The following is a 9,579-nucleotide window of genomic DNA, read 5'->3' as shown; positions in this document are numbered from 1 at the left end:
AACTCTCGTACACTCTTGTCTCAAACAATTACCAAAACAGACAACCGAACCTACAAAATCTCGAGACGTGTAGAAGAAAGCTTCTCATAAGTGTAAGATATAGGTCTTTAAAGAGTTATGAAAATGATTTATGTTAATTTATTAAAAAAATTACCGAGCCGAATTAAGTCGTTTCGTAATAAATTTTGTTAAACTAATTAAAAATGTTAAAAGACCTAACTCACTTTCGTAGGAATCACAATTGCATTTAGCGTATGCAACAAGCCCTTTAAACCACCCGGTAGCTCGGGAGGACAAGTGGGGTCTTGTGAGGGTTTATAGTGAACAACACCCACAAAGTTCGTTACAACATAATATACAAATAAATAAAACACAGTAGACATCAAAAGATATAAATACAAATAAGCCCAAACAGTTACCCATAAAATATTCCTAATATAATATTAATATTATACAGACCATGAGAATAAAAACAAAATAAAGCAAAAAGAGTAACCAAAAATCTACTGTTGAGGTGGTGAGTCCTCCACATCCTCATGTGGGATCAGAGGCTGCTCCAATGTAATGATCAATGATGGTGGAGCGGTACCTGCGAAGCAACAAACAATAAACGAAAATAATCATCATGGCGGGCCAGGTGGGCCCGCGTCTCAAGCCTATGAGATCGCCCCTACTTTCTCTCTGCTCGAGCCTCCTCTCGCTCTGCCTTAACCTCCTCTCGCAACTCCCGCTGCTGCTGATATATCATAGCCAATGTGACTAGCTGCTACGGCTGTGGTAGCGGCTGACGGAGCTTAAACTGCTGCTGTGGCCGTATCATGTGAGGGATCAGGATGTGCTGACGATGAGTAGAATTCCCCTCTGCGTAGCCACGTCAGCTGCACTCCCCTCTGGTGGCTGTACATGCGGTCCCTCTCTGACCGGGATGAGCATCGGTGGATCATGTAGCTCATAAATCCCGGCCCTCCGAGCGTCATCCAACCCAAATGCCACTGTGGCTGGTCCAGGGGTGAAGAATACGAATGGATATCTATCAAAGTTCCCAAACTTTGTGCAATCCTGGTGATATATGGCCCCAAAGATAACTGGGTCGTCGCCCCATGCAAACTCCGACATCTGCCAAATGACGTGAGGAGCAGCATCGCAATGTTGGCCTCCCTGCCAGTGATGATGGACAGGATGCACACGAAATCAAAGTTTCTACACTTATCGAAAGTCCTATGCCTAAGGAGGTACATACCTTGAATACGTGTCAGTCTGGCATACTCCTCAGACAGGATGCTGAATCTGAGCACATGATGCAGTATAATGGCGTCCATCACCCATGATCTCCTCTGGGTCGATGTCATGAGTAATCGGTAAAACATGACCATCATGCTGTAAGACACGCAGTAGCCTCTGCTGAATGGGGCGGTGCGGCTCGGGCTCACCCCGAGGAGCCACGGCGGCCCACGCCCTCAGACCTCTGCCTCTTGCGCCCTACGGCGCGATCAGACATATATGCAAAATCAAACATTCGAGTTAGATATGTCAACACTGACTGCGGCGACAACCGTATAGCATTTCGGTCGCGGTTCTCCCACATTTAATAAAATAATATTAAAATAATAATAACATAATAAAATAAAAATAAATACACACGAAAAATTCGGGGACACCCTGCACGTATTTTTAAAACCAGATTGTCCCGAAAAACGGCACAATCAATTTTCAATTCGAAACCAAACTAATTTCAAACTAACAAAGCATCCCCACAATCGATTAACAAACTCACAAAGGACTCAACTCGACTAACAGCCACTAAAAACAAACTAACTCGAACAAACTAAACGAACTGACAGACTGTCCCGAATAACGTGCAAATCAAACAATTAACCTGGAGGCAATTAATAAATTATGTGACAAATCGGGTGTCAGTTTAGAATATAACCCATTAATAAAATATTAATAAAATATTCTAAAAATAAGTTCAAGAAAATCGTTTAATATCGAACCATCACTATCATTAATTTAATAATAAAATAAATATTTAAGATTTAGAACTCCAATACACGATTTGTCACATTGCTACGTTTAACAAAACCCGACAATCAATAAACAAACTAAACAACTACCCAACAAACCCGACAACCAATAACCGAACTAACTGATGTGTGTCTAATGAATGCTCTTTCTAAGGAACTCACAACTAAGCTTTAAATTTATAAAACGGATTTTCCTAATAAAACTACATACAACCGACAAGTGTACCGATCGTAAGCAATATAGAACTAAGGAAGTCCGAGTATCGAACGCGAGAACACGTGAAAACGTCTCTGATCACTAACCCTAGACAAGACCTTTCTCAGAATAATATTTTTTTATTTTTTTTTATAATTAAAGTACTTGACCTAACTTACTTTAACTAAATTAAAAGACTTAACTTAACAAAACATAACGAAACTTTACGAATGAGACTGACAATGGAGAAAAACGTCTACCTAGGTAAGAATCGTATTGAAGGTCTAACGAGCTAATGGATTGAATAATTTCATGACACCAGTATCTAAGGATGACACAACTAAGGTTCGCTCAAGAAAGCTAGATCACCTCTCGGTCTCACTAACGAACCATAACTTACACTTAATTGATTTTAAGAACAAACCGAATTGCTAAAGTGTTCTAATGCCGACTCTCCTCTCGGACTCACCGAAAAACTACCCTAATGGAAACGAATACTACGCAACTAAGTATAGAGGAACAATTTGGTTTAACTTAAACTAGATCAACTAATCTCTCACAAACCCAAACCCGACAAGAACCGAACCCGCTCTCGCACGATCCTAATCCTAACAAGTAAAAGCTATGAGACGACTATACTTCCTATCACCTCTCGGTCTCTAAGAAGGTGTTCACCCGCTTAATTATACCAATACACACTCAACAAAACCCTACGGTGATATCTACCGCGAACAAATTCTCAACACCAAGTAAAGAATCAAACAAGCTAAAATCAGTCAAAACTAATTCAACCAATCGAAGCAAGAGGTTTATGAGTATAATTAATAAAATCATAGCCACTAAACATAACCTAATTGAATATTAAACCAAACTTTCAATAGAAAATCAAGTCATATTGATCAAACAATCCACTAAACTCATTAAAACCTAACAATAATCATCAAACCTAGGTTGAACAAAGAAGATTATCTACTCATGATTTTTGGACAGCAGGTATAACTTAATGTAAACACCATATTAATCATCACAAATATCATTAAAACATTCAACAATCAATGATAATCAATAACAACTCAAACCCGAACTCAATTGCAAAAGAATTCAAGTTTAAAGTTCAAAATTAAAGAGTTATGAACACTAACAAGAACACAAAGTTTATGGATGTTATACTCAAGATTAGGGCTAAGTTTTGTGATGAGGAATGACCCTAGCTGCTGTCCCGAGTTTTCCTTAGCTTACTTCTTCTTCCCTTGGCTCAACAAGATGCAAAAACGACTTTCTTTGGAACCCTAGAAGCTGCCGGTCAGAAGTTTTTTGGTTGGTTGCTGCTGATTTCGGGATTTAGGGGCTTGTTAGGGTTTGTTTTTTTGTTGTTTTATTATATTATAACACATATGGGCTTCACAAAATGGATATGGGTCGGACCTTTAACTTGATTCTTCAATAATAGTGCATAAAAGGCCTCTAAATCTCTTTCAAAGCTCGGTTTCTTTCTCTTTAAACCTGTAACCTACAAAATACATATTAATGTAAGATCATACTAAAACAAGTTAAAAACATTAAATATTAGATAAATAAGCAATTAAAACAATGATAAATAGCGGGGAAAATTAGTGTGTTTTACAAAACATCACTAACTATCCCAACCACAAAAACAAACCGGCAACCCCACAATTTTAAAAATCCGAAACTTTAACTAAACCGAACAACCAACCCCGCCAATAACCACCCATAAAATTTCAACTATCTAAACCGACAAAATCACAATCACACCCCAAGCTAATAAAATAATATAAAACATACCTCGATAACGATAAAGCACGAATAATACCAATAACCTGTAACAGCGGCGGTGTTAGACGGCCGTCTGTGGTGGATATATGGTGAATGAACGACGGGTGGTCAATAATGGTGGTTGCAAGGGTAAGTGGTGATGGTGACAGTTGGTGGTGATAGACGATGGTGTACGGTGGTTGTTGTGATGGAGATGAGATTATATGGATGGACGGATATAACGGTGGTGGTTTGTGACTGTGATGGTGAATGGTGGTAACTATGGCGTGTACGGCGGTGAGTTGGTGGTCGTCGGAGGTAGAGAGAACGAAGAAGAAGAAGAAGAAGAAGAAGAAGAAGAGTGAAGAAGAAGAATGAAGTAGAAGACTAATGGGTTTTTATTATTTTTTTCGGATTTTTAGAACCCATCACGATACGCGATGGGTAATTAAACAAACGATCGCGTATCGCCACCCAATTTGGGTGGCAATTAGGGCATGACACATCGCTATACGCGACGGGGTTTGATGGCGTCATCGCGTATCGCGATGACGTCACTTCTGTCTGAGATCCCAAATTCACCGCGATACGCGATGATGATGATGATGATGATGATGATGATGATGATGATGATGATGATGATGATGATGATAAGCCCATGGCGTATCGCGATGGGTGTTGTTAACAGAAAGTTTTTTGCAAAATCGGGTCCGGAAATTTTCTGACCCGACCACTTTTCGGCATCCCGGCATCACCCTGAACACGTTTCCGAACTTAAAACATACTTTTCATACCTGGAAAGTTGTGTAATTAACCAAACGCTTCCCAAATTCAAGAACTTCTCACTCTTCAAACAAGCTTCCCCACATTTGGTGTTTGCTACACCAAACTCAAGACGACAATTAATACAAGACTCAACAAAATGAAAACAAGCTGGACAGACACTTACAAACCCTGGATTGCCTCCCGTAAGCGCTGAATTTAAAGTGTACAGCTCGACAGTGCCTCGAACTTTCAATTGTCTTCATGAACCGGTGAAGTCACAATGAAACTCACCGATTCCTTGTCCATCTCGTGAATATCTTTCATTTCCAAGTATGGCTTCAATCTATAGCCATTTACCACTTTCCTCACATGATCATCAAAATCCTCAATCTCGTACTGACCATGGATTCCGATTTTAACAACCGAATACGGGCCCGTCCACTTACTTTTAAACTTACCCAGGAAGAGCTTCATCCTTGTGTTGTATAACCAAACCTTCTGTCCAACCTCAAAGTTCTTCAACCGGATATTTGCATCATGAAATTTCTTCATCTTTGCCTTGTAAGCGGATGCACAATCGTACACCTCATCCCTTAACTCCTCAATCTCGCACAAAGTAAACTTCTTTGCCTTACCTACATCATCATATTCCATATTAACCTGTTTAGTAGCCCAAAATGCTCTTTGTGCAATTTCTACCGGTCCGTCCGTCCGAACAGTTTTCTGTAAAATCTGTTTGGTTTGCATATTGGAAACCTCAACTTCTCCACTCGTTGGTGGATGATAAGGATTTTCAATCCTATGATCAACACCATATCGTTTAAGCAATTTTCCAAATTTTAAAGTTTTTGAAATGAGATCCCCATCACTTAAGATAGTTCGGGGGACTCCAAATCTAGAAAATATGTTACTTTGAACAAAATTGCAAAACGACCGTGTGATCATTCGTCCTAGTGGCTATTCCCTCAACCCATTTAGACACATAGTCAACGGCCACTAGGATGTACAAATTACCGTGTGAATTTGGGAATGGGCCCATGAAATCGATCCCCCAAACATCAAAAATGTCAACAACTAGGATCAGGTTCAAGGGCATCTCATCCCTCTTAGAAATGATCCAGAGTTGTTGACACTTTAAACAGTGTGTCGCGAACTCGTAAGCATCCCTAAACAATGATGGCCAAAAGAAGCCACTCGTAAGGAATTTTCGTGCTATTTTCTGGCCACTAAAGTGACCCCCACACGCAGACAAATACGCGTGTTCCAACACCGATCTGACATCCTCCTCGGGTATGCATCGTCTAATCATCTGATCTGCACCAATCGTCTGATCATATGTCGGGCTTTGATATACATCTATTTATACATCTCGAATCCCTTGTAAGTTATGTTTATTTAAAGTTTTGAGTTTGGTTTAGTTCTTGTTTTATTCATATTTTACTAATTTAGGTTTTGGGTCAAGTATTTTATGTTTATCATGTTTTAACTCTTTTGGTGTCTTGCATGTTAAACTCTAATTCTTTCTATCATTTCATATGAAGTTTAAGTTCGTTTTAATCTTCATTGGTTACATGATTAGTTCACTTAGAGTTTTGATTTGTTTTCATGTAGATGGTGGCTTGTGAGTTAAGGAAAAGAAGGCCCAGAAGGTTCCTAAGCGTTACTTGGAGTTCAAGGAAGAATATTAATCAAGATTTTGCAAGATAAAATAATAAAACAAGAAAATCTCAAAATTCCCTCCCTGTGTGCACCGCGACGCGCGACTGGGGAGGCCAAGCCCGTCGCGCGGCGCCTAGGCCCTCTGATCAGCCCAAATTTTGGTCTAGCTGGTTATATATAAAGATGCTATAAACCTAGCCAATTCTATTCACTTTGGCATCCGATTTTAAGAGAGAAACCAAGGTTTTGAAGGTGCTTTGAAGCTTGGAATCAAAGAGGATCGAGAAGGCTTTCACGGAGGTGTTCAAAGATCAAATACCAAGGGTTTTATCGCTCTAACTTTGATTCATTGTTCATTATCATGTGTTTCTTCTTTGTTTATTGTTTGGAATTGTTTTTAATAATGATTCTAGGCTAGACTTCATGTCTACCTAGGTTTGATGAACATGTTTGATGCTTGATTCTTGCTTTGGATAATGATTTGATTATGGTTTTGTTTTTTTAATAGTAAAAGACTTGATTTTGCTTTCATGATGCATATGAGTATTTGTTATCTTGATTGATTGTTAACTATTGCTTCGCATAGATCTTACATCTCTTGATTGTGTTCTTTAGATTTAGGGTTTATGTTTAATCATTACTTGGTGTTTTGATTATTGTGATTGAATAGGCCTATTAGATCATAGAAGCTTGTTGATAGTTGGTTTGGGTTTTGAATGTTCTGCTAAATGCCAATAGCTGTAAGGTGAGTACTTGTTCATGTGTCTTGGTCAATCGCATTCTAGGCTAGATTAGTGACATAATTCTTGCATGGTTATTGTGTTGATCCTTGTTGATGATGTCATGATAAGTTTATCAAGTTATCTAGGGTGTTTCGTGAGATTGCTTGCTTTAGATACTATTAATTAACCCTAATTGATGACTGTGAGGAAATCAATCCAACTGATTGCTTAATAATCTAATATTCATTATTTAGGATTTTACTTGATGCGATTGAGTGTCCTTTAGGGTTTGTTAGATGAATATATTTAGAAATCAGTGTCCATATCATGTTATATGTCCATTGCTTGATGATTGTTGATACATGGGATTCTTACCTAGGTAGATTCCTTCTCTTATTGGTTTCGATCTTGTGTTTGATTGCTTGCTTTCTAGTTTACTTGTTTATTTACTTTCTTAGTTTAATATTAGTTTAAAAACCCCCTAAAAACAATACAATAAATAGTCGTGTCGTAAGTCGAGTCTAACTAGTTAATTAACGTAATTTATAGAGTCCCGCGGGTTCGATATTCCGGACTTACTTATCTTTAGTACAATTGATCGGTTCACTTGCCGGTGTTTTGTGCAGTTGGGTCTTAGGTCTAGTTTTTATTACTTGTGTAATTTAGTTAATATTTAATTGACTGTTTTCACCACATCAAGTTTTTGGCGCCGTTGCCAAGGACTCTTGGCAATTGCGTTATTTGCATTAATTGGACTTATTTGATACATGCGTGCTATTTGTTTTATTTTTGTTTGAGTCGTAGGAGTCTAATTAAATTTTAGTTTATTTTTGTTTTAGTTTTTCTTTTTAGTCTACTCACTCGGTCCGTTGGGTTTTCAGGTTTATGTCACATCTTCGTTCACAAGGACCACCGCTGAAGAATCTAGAATTTTCCCTGTTGAAAACCGAGACTAGTTCGTCTGCAGAGAAACAACCGTCAGAAGCTGGTTCTACACCAAAATCGTCACCACCTAGTTCACCACTAGAAAGTCCGAGAAGTCAACCAGACATTCAAATGGCCGACGATAGAACAAATGCTGCTCAAGTCTTCGATGGCTTAACCGGAAACCAGTCATGCATCGTCGTTCCCTAGATTGACAACCCCAACTCATGGAAAATTTCTTCATACGTCATGAACAACATCGTTCAAAAAAATCAGTTTCATGGGCGTGATGACGAGGATGCACTGGCTAACATTAACCGACTTTACCGCGTTTTGAAAACTTTTAATTTACAAGGTGCTACTGAAGATGCTATATTCTTACATCTATTTCCTTTTTCACTTGCAGGTAAAGCTGCTATTTGGCTTGACACTCAACCACCTGGAACGTTCACTACTTGGGAGGCATTACGTTAAGCTTTTATTAAGAAGTACTTCTCACCTATTAAAGCGGCTGTTCTTCGTCATCAAATTCATTCTTTTCACATGGAACCGAGGGAAAAATATTTTCATGCTTGGGAGCGTTTTCAGAAAATTCTAGCCTGTTGCTCACAAAATGGTCTCACACCATGGGCTCTTGTGGAAAAATTTTACAATGGGTAGAACTACGAAACCCAAGTTTGGTTCGACACGGCCGCAGGAGGAAGTTTACCGGCAAAGTATAATGTCACTGAATGTAATGAGATGTTTGAGAGCTTTGCTCAATCCGATTATGCCAAAGAGCCACATCGCGGGAATTCCACTCCCGTCACTAGTACATCATCATCCGCTCAAGGTGTACACCAGGTTAATCTGGATACTAGTGTGGTTGCAGCTTTGGAATCACTAACTAGAGAGGTTAAGGAGCCGAAGGCCACGGTGGACACGTGTGAGTTTTGTAGAGGTGGACACGGCACGTTGGAGTGCCCGGTGATGAATTAACAGGTCGATTTTGTTGTTGGTCAGAATAGGTTTCCCAACACCTATAATAACAACAGTCAGAGTTGGAACACCTACAAGAACCCGAATCAGAGTAATGCTAATTGGCATCCGTCGGGTGCACCACCCGGATTTCAAAACTCTTATAATCAAGGACAAGGTCAATATTTCAATAATAATAATAACGCCGATGGTACTAATGTTCAAAATAATGTGTAGGATTCGAATGGTGGAATTGGGCGTTTGGAAGAGATGATGAAGCAAATCTGGGAGAGAGATCAAGTTACACAGAAAAAGTTTGCCGAACACGATTTTCTCTTCAAGAATCAACAATCTTCTATTATTGATATTCAAAGAACTGTTGGTGATATTGCTCGTCCTTTAGAAGAAAGGCCTTCAGGTCAGTTTTCGGGTATTCCTCAAACTAATCCGGCTGCTCAATTGAAAGCCATCTCCACTCATAGTGGTAGGGTTTTTGGTCCGGAGAGAGTTAGTATTGAAGTTGAGAAAGATGGGGAGGACGAGTTGGTGGATGAGGAGA

Source organism: Bidens hawaiensis, unplaced genomic scaffold (assembly GCF_021521415.1).
Source record: "Bidens hawaiensis isolate Kalapana, Puna unplaced genomic scaffold, B.hawaiensis_p1.1 tig00024494_1, whole genome shotgun sequence".
Lineage (NCBI taxonomy): Eukaryota > Viridiplantae > Streptophyta > Magnoliopsida > Asterales > Asteraceae > Bidens > Bidens hawaiensis.
Note: the sequence above shows the minus strand (reverse complement) of the source record.